This window comes from Talpa occidentalis, unplaced genomic scaffold (genome assembly GCF_014898055.3).
Source record: "Talpa occidentalis isolate TD23 unplaced genomic scaffold, MPIMG_talOcc4v2.1 talOcc4.7, whole genome shotgun sequence".
Lineage (NCBI taxonomy): Eukaryota > Metazoa > Chordata > Mammalia > Eulipotyphla > Talpidae > Talpa > Talpa occidentalis.
Window position 1 is genome coordinate 125,814,491 of NW_023605083.1, and position 16,071 is coordinate 125,830,561.

At 47.3% G+C, this 16,071-nt stretch overlaps 1 protein-coding gene across 1 annotated transcript in view; it reads right to left on the reverse strand.

The window, feature by feature from the left end:
* PITPNC1 (phosphatidylinositol transfer protein cytoplasmic 1) overlaps nucleotides 1-16,071 on the reverse strand; it is a 247,744-nt gene that overhangs the window by 32,500 nt on the left and 199,173 nt on the right. The window lies entirely within an intron of this gene.

The window sequence follows — 16,071 nt, forward strand, 5'->3', positions numbered from 1 at the left end:
GCCACCTGTGGCTTTGCTTTCCTCCCATGTGATATCGTGTGATTGCAAAAAGTGCTTGGGAGCGCAAGCACACACCTATGATTATGGGCACCCAGGCAGAGAAGCCAGAGAGCAAGGAGTGTGTGTGTATAGAAGTACATCACCTGGGCCGTGAAGCGACAGCCCAAGAAAGACAGAAGATAGAAAGAGAGCGTGTAGCTCACGGGGGCTGAGAGGGCTGGGCTGTTGCCTGCCTCCAGCCTCCCAGCCTCCCTGCCTGCCTTCCTGTCCCACTGCCCTGCTGCCCGCTGGTCTGCTGTGTACCCAGTCCCCTGCTTCAGAATTAAAGTCTTGTCAAATCTATCAAAGGCTCCAAGATTCTTTCCCGTCTGCCCGAATCAACAATGAACCTGCATGGTCTGGGACGGCTGCCTGTAGTCAGTCACACCTCCAGGCCTCATGCAGCTTGCACTTGGACAGAGCAGAACAAAGGTGATGGCCAGGGCTCCTTTATCAGTGAGGCCCATGTTCAAGCTGCCCTTGTGTTTGTCAGAAACAGTCTCACACCTCAGAGGTGCAAGGCGCCTAGGAGACCTGGGCCTGGCTGGAGTGTGGCTCGCATCTCAGAGGCAATATTATTAGCTGTCGTTCACTGAGATAGAAAGTTTGCATGATTAATTATGCTTTCAATTGGAACCACAAAGGACTCTAACCAACAGGGGTTGCCCCGTTAATTGAAATTAGAAGTTTTTGATAAATGTTAAATGAAAAAAGGGCTAAGCAGTAACTGGCTAGGAATGGCTACATTATGTAACTACAACACTCAGCCCTGATTGAGGGCTATTTTCCTGCCTTCTGGAACTTTTCTTGTAGACTCTAAGGTGTTACAGATACTATTCTCATTCCTTTTCAACCTGGTAAAAATTAACCCCAAATTTGTACTAAGGTTTCTGGAACTTAAAACCTAAAGGGAAACACCTAAAAATGAAAAAGGGAGCTACACAGAGAAGGAAAGACCAGCGGTTGCCCAGGCCTGGGATGGGATTGGGGGGTGAGAGGAAACTACAGCCTCCAGGGCTTCTTTTGGATGTGATGACCATGTTTTAAATTTGTGGTGATAACTGTGCCTATCTGAATATACTAAAATTTACTAAATGCCACACTCCAGATGAGTGAGTTATATGGCATGTGAACTACATCGCAATAAAGCTGTTAAAGAAAATCAGAACTACGGAGCTTTCAGAGCTACTTGAGACTTGACCCAAAACTTGACTTAAAAGGTCAACTGCTTGTACCCCAGTTCTTGTATGCATAAAAAAAAAAAGGTCAACTGCTATGCCTCAGCTTAAACCTTCAACCCCCTCATGCAAATTGTAGCCAGAAGCAGCCGATTCTTGCTTTGTTAGCAGTTAATACCTAAAGTGCTATTTTTAAAGCCTTTGCTCTTGGCACTGAGTGTACCGCAAACACGGAGTGATTTTGCTCTGCCTCTGCAAAGGGACTCTCTTAAAGGAGCTTGACTCATAGGTGTGTCTAACATGTAGAAAGGCAGAGAAAGCTGGTGGTGTCTGACGTAAGTTCGGGGCTAGAAAAACTCAAAACTCTCTACTTGAAGAGGGAGCGTGAGAATGGAAAATCTGAGTACAAACCACAAAAACTACTTTAATCATCAGTGGTCTCTGGCCTTGGGGGTAGCCACTGTCAATGCCTTTTAGGAGCTAGGGAGAAGATGAAGGTAAAAGAGTGCCTCAAGGGAGGTGGCTGGAAGAAAGGGAAGCAGTGGAAAATGACACTAGCCAGCGTGTATTAAGTGCTTGCTGTACACCAGTGCCTGCATCGAGCTTTAGACACACTTACTTAATCATTGTGGGACAAGAAGTACATCTGGGGAAACTTAAGGGGGACTCAAGGCGGGGCAGGAAACTGAAAAGATCCAGTGGTTGTCGGGGACTTTGAGCCGCACCCACTGACCTCCAGGGGGTAGGGCATGGAGGCTAGAGACTGAACTCTATAAAAGCTCAATAAAAACTCTCTAACAAGGAGATCTGGGAGCGCTTCCAGGTAGGGAGGGTGGCACCCCCAGAAGCAGGCTGCATCCCTGCCTCCTACTTTGCTCCATGCATCTCTTTCATTTGGCTGTTCCTGGGTAGAACCTTTTGTAATAAATTCATCAATGTAAGTAAAGTATTTTCCTGAGTTCTGTGAGCCTTCCTAGTAAATTCTTGAACCCTAGGAGGAGATCCAGGGAACCCCCACTTGTGGAAGTTTGGTTGGCTGGGGACTTATGACTGGCATCTAAAGTGGGGGTTGTTGGGCCTCCCTGGTGGCACAAGGGGTTAAGATGCACCTATGAAGCTGTCCGCAGCCACTGCAGTACGAGTTCGATCTCAGCCGGGGAGCTACCCACATGGTGCAGCAGCTCTCTCCCGAGTCACCCGCTGCTCCCCTCAGCAGTGTATTTCAGTCAATCTGCCTGTTCTGTTCCCCACTCTGTCTCTGGTGAATCCTCTCACCCCCCATGCCTCTGGCCTGTACCCCAAGTCTTGTATGCATAAATAAGTAAATCTTTAAAAAAAAATAAAGTGGGGGTTGTCTTGTGGGATGGAAGCTGACGCCAGGTAGAGAGAGTAGAGAGGTGTAAGGTGGGAACAGAGGCAGGCACTGGCTGAACTGTCACTCAAATTAGCTCACAGCCTCCATTATTTTGGGAAACTAGGACCTATACACCTTGTTGAAGTGGGATAGTGTGCCATGGTATGTTCAGTATGCCAGTCAATCTGTAATTTGAAGGCAAATGATGACTTCAATTTTCAAGGCCTGGTGCAAGACAGGGAAGCACCATCTTTGAATCTTAGCACTTTGGGGTTTGAATAGAGGTACCTAAAACTTCCAGCAGGTTATTTGGACTCTTTGAGCTTTCACCTCTTTACACAGAAAACAGAGAGGAAAATATCTAATTCCATCCGATTGTTAGGGCTAAATGATATAACTGAATAAAGCAATTTAGCAAGGGTTTTTATTTTTCTTAAAAATTAGTTCCTATCCCTCTCAAGCCAGGTTTAGCAATTCTGTGAGGAAATCTGTTGAAACTTCTAAGCCCCAAGTTAATGAGCTAGTAATTGTATGTCTTTCTCTGGGCCCCTTAACAATAAAAGATGAAGACAAGCAACTTAATAGCACCTATTCTTTCCTGGATATTTTTGGAGCAGAAGCTGAGCAGTTGTACTTGGAGTCTGAACAAACAGAAGAACTGGAGGAGAGAATGATTGGTCAGGTTTTATTTCTCAAGGGGAAAACTACCACTTCCATCATCGTAGGGCCATCACCGTAGACCCTGACAGTGCTAATTAGAAAAGTCCTGGGCAGATCAAGCTGGAGGCCTTGGTGGACAGTGACGAAGGTCTTTGATTGGAGGAAACAAACTCAGGTGAGGGTCACTTCAAGCCAGCCCCCAACACAGAAGAAAACTGTGCAAGTGTATATTATAATTAACGTCACTGGCTGCAAGGAAGGCGTTGGATGAGATTCCACAGATGGTATCAGATTCCCAACAGATGGAAAGAAATTCAAAGGCACTGACCCCTCCCTCAGTCAGAGGACGTGCAGGCTTGCATGGCTATTTCCTTTTCCCTCCACAAAATTAAGTAACAGTGGTTAAAACACTTGAACACAGAAAATGGAGCTTTCTCAAGCACAGAGGCTTTACCCTGAATCAATCATAGATGTGAAAAAACAAGGTGCTGGGGCCTCCCTGGTGGTGCAAGGGTTAACATGCAACCTATGAAGCTATCCGCAGCCACTGCAGCACGAGTTCGATTCCCCAGCCAGGGAGCTACCCACATGGCACAGCAGAACTCTCCTGTTCAACCTGCTGCTCCCCTCAGCAGTGTGTTTCAGTCGATCTGCCTGTTCTGTTCCCCACTCTGTCTCTGGTGAATCCTCTTACTCCCCACACCTCTGGCCTGTACCCCAGTTTTGTATGCATAAATAAATCTTTGAAAAAAAGGCCCTCTTGGTCTTTGGGGAAGCAGCTGAGCCTCCCGAGACCAGGAATGGATCAATCTGACAAGTGCCTCCTCCCCAATATGCCAATCAAAATGGATCATTTTTTACATATGTCACAAGAAAAAGGTGGGGAAGCTCAGCTCTAAGGCCATTTCCCCAAGCCTGGTGCATTTTCATGTGGTTCCCTGCATCCCATCATTGTCTGGCTCGGTAGGTCTAGGCTGGGACCAGGTATCCATATTCTTTAACGTTCCCAAGGTGATTCTGATCTGATTTGGGAACTCTGCTCTCAGGGTCAAGAAGTTCTGATGTTTTAATTTAATAAGACTATAAATAGCAGGAGCTGATGTAGCTGGCTCAAGGCCTAAGCAAGTTGTGGATCTGATGACTATTTTCTTGAAAGCACAGAGGGAGGGTCTCTTGTCATGAGATGGAACTGAGCGCCTTGGGCCCTTTTGGCTCTTGCTTCCTTCTTTCAAAGTCTGAAGTGTTATTCTTCTAAAATACACCTGGTAAGGAGGTTCAGGGCAAATCGTGACTGGGATGCCAAAACTGCCTTGGGTACCAACATGGGCCTCTGGGGCCACCAATTGTCCAAACTTGTCATAGTTAACAGTAAATATAACTTCTTTTTTTTTTAAGATTTATTTTATTTTATTTTATTTTATTTATTTATACAAGCACTGGGTACAGTCAGAAGCATGGGAGGGTGAGAGAATTCACCAGAGGCAGAGCAGGGAGCAGAGCAGGCAGAAGGACCAAGTACACTGCTGAGGGGAGCAGCGGGCGGCAGGAGAGGTCTGCGCGCCATGTGGGACCCTCCTCCGGTGGCCGGGGAGCAGCCGGGGATCGAACGGGCACTGCAGAGGCTATGGGCAGCTTCGCAACCCTGCGCTCAACCGCTGCGCCACCGGGGAGGCCCCAGTAAATATAACTTCTTAAGCTTCTTAGAGGTGAAGCATCCAAAGGCACATGCCACTGTGAATTCAGTTTAGCCAGTCACAGAAGTACTAACAAACATTTTCCAAAAAGTCTGGGCTGTAAAAATGGCTCTAGTTTCTGGGCCTCCCTAGTGGCACAAGGGGTTAAGTCTTAGCACTGTGAAGCTATGGGCAGCCACTGCAGCACAAGTTCGATCCCCAGGCAGGGAGCTGACCCATATAGCACAGCAGACCTCTCCTGACTCGCCCTCTGCTCCACTCAGCAGTGTATTTCATCAATCTGCCTGGTTTGGTCCCCACTCTGCCTCTGGCCTACTCCCCTGCTCCTGCACCTCTGGCCTACACCCCAGCTCTTGTATGCATAAATAAATAAATCTTTAAAAAAAATGGCTCTGGTTTCTGAAGGATCTTGCTGTACCTGCAGAAGTTTCCATGATCTCAGGGACTGAGGTTTGGAACCAACCCTCTGTTCCTCTTCGCCATTCTTGCCAGCAAGCAAAACGCAATAAGCAAACAAGTGGCATCACTCATGGCAGCTGCCCCCACTGGATTTCTACTGAAAAACCAGCCCAGCAACACATCTTCAGATCTCAACTCTAGGGCCTGAGCATTTACTAAATGATTACTATGTGCTAGTTTTTTAATTCCTTGACTTGCCTTTCACATCATGTCAATTATCTCATCCCTCTGTTCATCTACTCCCTTGAAGGGAAGAAGAGATTCCAGAGGCAGTAATTGGCGATGAGGAAGAGCACTGGTAGGGATGGTCTGGGACACTTCCCAGAGTCAGGGCCCTTCTTATCTTAGGGATGAGTCATGCAGACCTGGAAAGCACGGGCTGGCGATTCCCTTCCATGGTTTCTAGAGATTATATCTTTTATGCAGATAACTCTACAGCAAGCCCAGCTGTTTCTCCCTTTCATGGATGTTTTGCTTGGATGAATCCTTCCTTTTGGGACATGGAGTCATTTCCCCAAGGGCTCTTTCTATTGAGTCAATGACCCAATACCATAATCATCAGCATCACTCCTGGCAGAGACTTGGACTCTCTGCTTTTGATCTGGCATTTAGGAATTCATTTGCCTTCACTTTGTTTGACCTACGTGGTCTGGCATTTCACTACCAAATCCAATTGGTAAGATTTGCCAGAGCTACTGTGGGCATGGAGCTCTGGGGGATCTTATTCATGCAAATTACTGAAGTTGTTTAAATTGCTTTTCTTTTGAAAAATTAAAAAAGAAAAACCCTTTCTGCAGGATGGAGTCGGCCACTACTGTTTCTCCAATTCCTGTTAAAAATTGGCCTCGCTTAAAACAGCAGAGGAACGGTAGTGGTTTAACAAATCGGCACCAGTCATGGGACTTCAGCAGGGCCAGGTGACCTAGCTGTCTTTTATTGGGTAGGAATGAGACAGAAAGAGAAATCTACTGGTTCCTTGGGAAATAAGTTGCACATTATTGGTCTAAAAATGCTGTAGCTAGGGTTGTTGAGGGCTGGTTTCATTTCATGAACAATATTAATGTTGCCTCTTAAGAGGACTGTTCAGGAAAGGGGATGATGGAAGAGGGAGAGAAGTAGGGTGACAGAGTTGAGGGTCCTAAACCTCTGGATGTCCAGGGTCTGCCCTCATCATGCTCAAAGACACAAATGGCGTCTCCTTGCATGGTGCCCGCAGGCCGCTTCTATTTGCAACTTGCAGAATAAAAGCCAATTCCTTGACTTGGCATTCAAGGCTCTTCCCTCTGCCGCAGTCAGTTACTCGATGACTCTTGAATTTGCACTGGGATTCCCTGCCTTTGCCCTTATACTACCTTTTCGGTCTCATCCATTTTCAAGTCAGTTTGCTCCCATACAAGTGTAGGTCAGAGGATAATTTAATATAGCTTTGGAGTGGGGACAATTTGGCTGTATCTAGAAAGATTGAAACCTACATACCCATTTCCAACAAGTTCACTTTAAGAATTTATTCTACAGGGCCTCCCTGGTGGCACAAGGGGTTAAGTACCACACAATGGAGCAATCCGCATCCTTTGGCCAGCCAGGGGGAAACCCACATGGCGCAGCAGACCTCTCCTGTCTCGCCCACTGCTCCCCTCAGCAGTGTGTTTACGTCAGTCTGCCTGTTCTGTTCCCCTCTCTGTCTGGTAGATCCTCTCACCCCTCCGTCCCCCCACATCTCTGGCCTGTACCCCAGCTCTTGCATAAATAAATAAATCTTTAAAAAAAAGTTTATTCTACAGAATTTTTCCTTTTAGCACAACACCCTGAAGATATTATCTGAGGATATTTCCTGCAGAACTGCAAGAGCAAAAATATGGAAACACCCCAAGTGTCCACCAAGTGGATAATGGCCGGCACTGCTGCCACAGAAAGGCAGCCAGCTGGTCTGGTCAGGGGGAGACAATGTAGGTTGCAGTGTGGTTAGCAGAGTGGGAGCTGACTTTTAGGAAATCATCTTTCTGTTTAAGTATGCATGCCACACACGTCACCAACAGCTATCTCTGTGATGAGGCGACATAGCACACGGGTGGTTTTGATACTACATATTTATATCATGTCGAATTTTATTTTTTACAAGGATGACACATTACTTCCTAACAGACAAACAATAAAGATGAAAATTTTTAAGGGCCCAGCTCAGATGCCACCTCTCCTATAAAGCCTGCCCAACTGTTTCTGTTTACAGAGTTGTCCCCTCCTTGAAAGGGGATGGCAGTGCTTATGCACAGGAGTTTGGGGGAGCTGAGAGCATTTTTCCTGCTGCCTCAGTGGTGTGGTCATTTAGTCTCTTGTGTTGTGAGTCTTTATCCTACTAACCCCATCCACATTCTGGAACATCGAGATATGGCGGTTTCCCTGCACCTTCCCTGGGACAAAGCCTTCCTGGCCAGGCTGAGGGGATCTCCACTCCCAATACGCAGGAAACCACTCAGATATCAGCTCAGCCCCCTGCTGGGCATTTCCAGTGCTGTCAGCCTGGGTAGGCGTGGTGAGTGTGGTCTAATTTGTAAATGGAAGGGGGATGGGAGAGAGACAAAGAAAGTCCTTAACTCAGGGGACCACCTAGACTACCCCCCTTCACTGTAAGGACATTGCAGTTACCATGCTGCTCTCTGGGGGCGCTGTTGGGCAGGCCCCTTGGAAAATGGTGTCTGCATCTTTCTGGGCTTTGAGGAAGCTGCAAAGGTGAAAGTTCTCTTCCCCATGGCTCCCCTGTCACCTTGTCATTTACTGTTCCGGCCACCCCCAGAGGCTGCCACCAAGTGCTTCCTCTGGATTTCTACCACCACTGGCCTCATGTGACTCCAGCAAGGGGAGGCTCAGAGTCCTGTGATGCAGCAGATGCTGGGGACCCTCCCCATTTTAGAAGCTATCACTGGGGGGGACTTCAGCAGCAGAGTTGCGCCCCCACCTCCCCACACCGATGGTGCAGTCAATGCTTTTATTATCCGAGAGGCGTCCAGCCCCAGGAAAGTTGGAACCCATCACAAACCAGCTGTGTAACTCTCATAAAGACACAGATGGAGGAAGGAAAAGGGGGAAAAAAATGACAATAACAATGCAACAACAAACCGAACTCAACAACGTACCCCAGCATGACACCCCAGCTGGGCGAAATCTGGCCACTTGGAGATCATTGAAAATTTTCACCACCCTCCACCACCAAGATGTAGATCAAAATGAAAATATTTTTAATTTGAGGGAGCTGAGTGGTCCGGATGGAGTGCTCTGTACTGCAGGATGGCTGAGAAGGGCAATATTTACTCGGTTTGCCTCTCTTTCCTTTCTGGGGACGTGTCCTACTTAGCAAGCAGCATTTAATCTCTCATCCTTGATAGTTATTGGAAAAGTTAAATGTCCCTCTCTTGGTTGCGGTCTCTTTCCCTTAAGAGACAATTTAACAGATATGTAGGTCGGTGTGACCGATGACCTGGCTGCAGAGGATTTCTTGGCCCAGGAAAACACTGTAATCCAGGGGCTGGCGGACCGAGTTCAAAGTGTGCCCTAAGTGACCCAACTTAAGGGGAGGCTCTAAATCAAACTCTACCTAAAAGCTCCCCTGCACTGTCCTACATCCAATCACACTACTTCAGGGGCCCCTGGTCCCAGACGGAGTCTCGTTACTCTTTCTCCTTCCTTACGTTCAGGACATTGTAAATTTCCCCATTAAAACCATTATGCTCTACTTCTGTACAGCCAAAGAGACAGTGACCAAAACAACCAGACACCCACCAACTAGGAGAAAATTTTTGCACACAATGCTAATGATAAAGAACTGATCACAAACATCTACAAAGAGCTGATGAGACTCAATAAAAACAAAGTAAATAACCCAGTCAACAAATGGGCAGAAGAGCTAAAAAGGAACTTCTCCCAAGAGGAAATGCAAATGGCATATGAAAAAATGCTCAGCATCACTTGTAATCAGGGAAATGCAAATCAAAACTACAATGAGATAACATCTCACACCAGTGAGAATGGCACATATTAAAAAAACTAGCAACAACAAATGTCAGCGAGGGTGTGGAGAAAAAGGAACTCTCTTGCACTGCTGGTGGGAGTGCAAACTGGCCCAACCACTATGGAGAGCTGTGTGGAGATTCCTCAACCTGCTAAAGATGGAGCTTCCATATGATCCAGCAATTCCACTCCTAGGTATTTACCCAAAGGACACAGAATCATTAATTCAAAAGGGCACCTTAACCCCTATATTTATAGCAGCACTATTTACAATACCTAAGTTATGGAAACAACCCAAATACCCAAAAATAGATGATTGGATCAAGAAGATGTGGTACATATACACCATGGAATATTACTCAGCGATCAAAAAAGATAAACTCATGCCATTTGCAGCAACATGGATGGCGCTGGAAGGGATCATGCTCAGCGAAATAAGCCAGACAGAAAAAGAAAAATACTGGATGGTCTCACTCATAGCAGGAATTTAGAAAACCTAAATAAGGGACCAGGAAAAAGACTAATTATAATAAAGTAAAAATCAAAATCAACAAGCAACTATAAACCAGAGACAAACTATAGGGGTGCAGAGGGGAGAAGGGATTAGGGTCAAAATAAGGGAGGTGGGAATTGTATGGGGACTATAACCAAGATGAAAATGCATACATTGTGCAAAAATGAAAAATGATGTAAAAAATATATAAAATTAAATAAAAAAGCCCCAAACCATTATGCTCCATATATCGCAGCTCCATGGAGACTTCTTAGATCAGCAAAAGATCAAGCTCAAAGGGTAAACACTCATGGTCTCCGCAGCCTCGTGCCTGGCACAGAGCCTGGCACACAGCAGGCATGTAATGAACACAAACTAAAGAAATTCATGAATGAGTCTTGCTCCTGGTAGGTTTTACTGACTTTGCTTCCCTTCAATTGATCTACAGCAGGGAGACATCTCAAAACTCAAGTCCCCCCCGTGGGCGTTTTGGGGGGCATCATTCTCTGTTGTGGACATCGTGGGCTGCTTAGTCTCTACATGCTAGATGCCACAGCAAACACTCTCGTCCCCCATGGGGGAAAATCGAAAACATCTCCAGATGTTCCCCAAGGGGCAAAACTGCCCCCAGTTGAGGTTCACTGAGACATTTTTGCCCTTTATTCCATAAATCAATGAAGATAACAAAAAACCCAGCACCAAAAGATCCTCTGCTTTTAGCCTGCTTTTAGCGGGAATGATGTTGCTTTTTTATCTTTTTACTCCATGCAGTTCTGAAAATCTGGTAGCTATGTGCCCTCTACGTCTGTGTCTCTGGGGGATACACAGCAGCAGCTACGAGGCCCACTGGCCCCCACATTCTCCAGTCCCTCCTGGTCTTGTATGAGAGCCAGGTCCTGGAGTGAATGGAGGCAGAGCACTGGACTTCACATCAGCCAACTCGAATGGCCTCTGATTACAGATATCTAAGCCTGACTTTCAGAGATTGTCCAGGCTGGACTAGTCCTGTAGGTTGGGTACTCAGGTATGTTCTTGCACTCCCAAACTGCCAACTCAGTTTTGCTGGTCTGGGTCATTGCCCGTGCCCTCTGTGGGCGAGCTGTGACTTATCATATGGAACCTTCTTCCTGGGCTGGGATCTTCTCCTTGAAATCTTGGCAGATCATCAAAGGGTTGGGATAGGAATCTTGGCAATGGCACAAAGCCATGTATCAACACATAACAAGCCCAACCTGCTCAGATTGTGGCTTCACCTCCTTTCTGCTGCTTTGGTGGTGCTAATGGGATGGGGTGCAAAGAGCTTTACAGCTCTGACGGGGGACAGGGTCTTGGTAGGGGTGTGTTGAGACTAATGGAGGTGTTCTCTGCTTGAGAAATCATACCGATTTCTCTTTTTTTACAATACGCTGCCGCCCTGAAGAGGCCTGCAACAGACACGAGAACAGAACTTGAGACTGAGAGGCTCTTGGGAGCTGAAGCCCTTGATGTGACTGGGAACGGCGGGGCTGTGCTGGGCTCTCAGCTGATCCCAGGCCTCCAAGTGCCCTTCCCAGTCCCTGGAGGTATGAGGGCTGCCAGGCAGAGGGCACCCTGCGGAAAATTCCCAGCTCCAGTCACCTTAACAAGACTGGTGCTCTTGACTGTAGGGTTTGGAAATTTCTGGGGAGAAATGGAAAAAAGAAAAGAAAGTGTTGCAATCCCCTCCTTTGGCCTGGCTGGTGTGTGATGGGAGCTGCAGAGAGCGGTGACGCAGATAACCCTGGTCTGAATTCATAAGCATCAAAGATCTCGCGACACATTCTGCCCACCAGTCCTTCAGCTTTCTGCACAGACAACGTGTTCCTATTTATGATGCCGACATAGTCAACTTATAAAGATGGATTGGGGAAAAGAGCTGGTAAAAAGCTGTGTGCTTCGGATAAAAAAAGAGGGAGTAGATTCACAACAGTTAGCTTAATGGCAACAGATTCATTTTCGTTCACAGCGCTGGTTCTGACATTGTCACTGCTGGAAGGAAAATGAAAGCCCCCGGCTCTCATGCATTCATTCAACAATGGTTTCGTGAGCATCTGCTATGTGCCGCTGTCCTACTGCTGAGGTCGGTGCGAGCTAGAAGCCCCAGATCAGAACTCTGCTGGCTTCCAGATGGTGGGTGGGAGTGGGGTGTCTGGCAAGGCCCACACAGAAGTCAACATTCAGCTGAACTCTAACAAGGATGGTTAGATGCTCCCCAGCTGGGTGGCGCCACCCAGCTGGGGAGCTCTGGGAGTAGGGGAGCCCTGGGAGGTGGAGGGTCATCCTAAGGGACTGTGCTTCCTCCCAGCCAAGGAGGGGTTTTAAGCAGAAAACGAAAAGGTCAGATTTCATTTTAGAAGGAAACCGTAGGGGTGGAGCGGAGGACGTTAATGATTTACTGTGTGCTGAGAAGCAATTTGTTTGGAAATGGTTTGTCTTCTGAGGTGGTTGTTTTTGTTTCCCTTATTCTCTGTCTCTGGCTAATGATATTCACAACATAACCAAAGTGGCCTTGGAGACTAACTTCTCTCCCTTCTGGAGGGTGCATAATGCAGCCTGCCTGTGGAAGTCAAAGGAGGGTGGAGTGAGGGTCCCATGGGGTGTACTTCTCCTGAGATTATGCCTTTTCCTCGGTGCTCTCACTGCAGGGCTTGGTGAGGAAGGTTCTACCTGTCGCGTAGGCTGGTGATCCTCTGGGGCAATGCATGTGCAGGGCTGAGCCCTCTGGGTTTCATTTTTTCATACACTCGCAATAATCCTAAGACTCCAGGACAGGCAGGGGGTGGCCCTGAGTCTGAGAGCTAAATCTGAGTTCCATTCATTTTCAATAAACTTCTCTACCACCAGCTTTCCCAGAGCTAGCACTACCAACACATGGGACCCAGTTATCCTTTGTGCGTTTAGCAGGATCCCTGGTCTCTAACCATTACTTGCCAGTAACACTCCAAGTTGTGACAACCAAATGGTCCCTAGATGCTGCATCCCCGTGCAGCTCGCACCCCATGCTTGGAGACGCTGCGCTGGAGGAGAGCTTGCCAGTCTCATTTCACTCCTTTCCTCAGCAGCATCCAGACTCCTGCTCTTGAACTTGCATTTGCTAGTGCACTCTCTTTGTTTTCCTTCAAACTCTCTGACCCATTCTTTGTAGCTGACTTTTCCTGATCCCCAAATGCTCTCATCCCTTAAAGTCCTGACTTGAGCCCCTTTTCCATGATACTTTTTCTCCCTCATCCCTCCCCAGAATTTAAATATTTGTTAAACCTGTCTCCAATCCCGATCATTCATCCCAGTTCCAGACTTTTTTTCTATTTGTTCTAGATGTCTCACTGACAGCACAACATCCATCTATCCATCCAACCATCCATCCATCCATCCATCCATCCATCCATCCATCCATCCATGCATCCATCCATCCATCCATCCATCCATCCATCCATCCATCTATCCATCCAACCACCCATCCAACTTTCTCCAAAATCTATCCCTCTTCTCACCCCGGTCTACCTACCTATTGCCCAAGCCATAACCTTAAGGTCCTAATGACTCTTTCCTCTCTCCCACCTTCACATGCAGTCCATGACCAATTCTTGTCTATAAAACATATCTCTATTATTTAAGGAGATGAGTTAACCCATTTCAAGGAGATACTCAGGCTTTACTCAGGGGTCACTGCCATGTATACAGGAGGTATACAGATTATTATAAACTCCTTTTGTCAATATATGCCTCTATCTATAGAAACTATACACATATTAAAACTATATAAACCATATACATATGTTAAAGTCATCCTTTCTCCTTCATCTCTACAGCCAGTCCTCTAGTTCAAGTCACCATCTAATCTAGATAGCCAGTAACGTAGGTAACTCTCATTTCCTTGGTCAGTCTGTATCCAGAACAGAACACCTTATGACCCGGGGAAACGAATGATAGTGAAGCATGAAGACAAAGCCCCTCAAATGTCCCTGGATGTGGAGAAAGCCCCCCAAGGTGGTTCCTGGGCCACAGAGCACAAGGCGTGGGTGAGCACCGGCTGACTAGAAGTGAGACTTGCCGGTGTCTCCGTTAACATCCATTTGACTCTCTACTGAGTTAGGTGGGAATTCTTTAATACTCAGAGCACTTGCAGAGGAACAGCTGAAATTAGCTTATGACTTTTTGGCCACACAGCCTTCCTGAGAGGTCCAGAGCTCCCGAAGTAGCCAGGACAACAGCCTTCTCCCTCCAGGCCCATAGAAGAGATGGGGTGACAGCTTCCCCCCGTTGTGGCATGACACACTAACAGCGTCAAAGCCCCATAAGCAATGGTGGACTGGATGTGCAATCACAGAAGAACCTTTGAAGAGGAAGACCAAGTTTTCTCTGGGGAGGTCAAGTTCCTCCTCCCCTTGAGCTGGTCCACAGTTGTGCAGGGTGCACTTTTTCTGCAGGCTCACCAGTAGGTTTGACAATAAGAGTGTCACGTAAACCAATGATGGTAAAAAGCTCAGCCTTGGAATCGAACTGAGTAATTCCCAGCAGCCTCTCCCCAGTTTTTGAAGGGCCAGCAGCTGCGGAGCACATGCCTGCAATTAAGCAGCTTAGCTTTTGCTGAGATCAAGTTAGACTTTTATATCCAAACAAATCCCCAAATGTGGAGTAAAAGAATCCGAGCCACCTTGGGAGCCTACTTTGTATAATGGCCGGATTCATTGTTGTTTTTTTTTTTTTTTTTAAAGATTTATTTGTTTTTGCATACAAGAGCTAGGGTATAAGCCAGAGATGCAGGGGCATGGGGGTGAGAGGATTCACCAGAGACAGAGTGGGGAACAGAACAGGCAGATTGACTGAAATACACTGCTGAGGGGAGCAGCGGGTGAGTCGGGAGAGGTCTGCTACGCCATGTGGGCTGCTCCCTGGCTGGCTGGGGATCGAACTTGTGCTGCAGAGGCTGCGGACAGCTTCATAGTGTGATGCTTAACCCCTTGCGCCACCAGGGAGGCCCCCCGGATTCATTTTTTTTTTTTTAATAGAGGCATGTTTTATTTATTTATTTATTTGTTTGTTTGTTTTGTTTATACATGCACTGGGTACAGTCAGAAGCGTGGGAGGGTGAGAGAATTCACCAGAGCCAAAGTGGGGAGCAGAGCAGGCAGAAGGACCGAAGCACACTGCTGAGGGGAGCAGCGGGCGGCAGGAGAGGTTTGCGCGCCATGTGGGACCCTCCTCTGGTGGCCGGGGAGCAGCCGGGAATCGAACCGGCCCTGCAGAGGCTGCGGTCAGCTTCGCAACCCAGTGCTCAACCACTGCGCCAACAGGGAGGCCCCCCCAGATTCATTTTTAATGTGTTTATTTACCGGGTCTTAAATCAGCCTCCTGGATCTGGGAGGAGAGCTTCAAGGTCCATGTGTTACGGCTCAAGGGCGAGTCTGGGGCCCCGAGTCCAAACACACTGTGAATGACTGCATGTTGCTCAACAACCAAAATAGCCCAGCATCTGTTGCCATCACTGTGCTGGGACGTTATTTACAAGGGGGGGGGGTCACCCAAATTCCGCCAGCGGCCATTACTAATATACTAACAGGACAGAAACAGCTCTGGGCACCAATAGTAAGACAAAAAGGTTGGACTAAGGCAAACAGAGGCTTCTGGTTGGGTAGAAGTCACAGAGGAAAGTTCTTCTCTTAAATTTGTTTTCAGTTGGAACAGAAAAAGGAGAAAACCTCGTGGAGGTGATTCCTGTTTTGAGAGAAAGCTTTGGTGCTGAGATCAACTGTTAAAATTTCCCTGTTCTGGGCCTCCCTGGTGGCTCAAGGGTTAAGTGTCAGCACTATGAAGCTATACCAGCCACTGCAGCACCCCACCCAGAGAGCTGACCCACATGGCGCAGCAGACCTCTCCTGTCTCGCCCCCCTCAGCTATTTCAGTAGATCCTCCTGTTCTGTTCCCCACTCTGTCTCTGATGATTCCTCTCACACCCCGACACCTCTGGCCTACACCCCAGCTCTTGTATGAATAAACAAAAAAATCTTAAAAAAAAAAAATTTCCCCATTCATTCAGAGCATTGATTGAGCATTTTCTTTGTATGAGACCCCAAAGACACAAGTGAAACACAGCCCCTCACCCTCTAGGAACATCCTGGGGGAGACTGCTTATATAGAGGGCCAGCCAAACAGAAGGCAGAGGTGGCTGCTGTT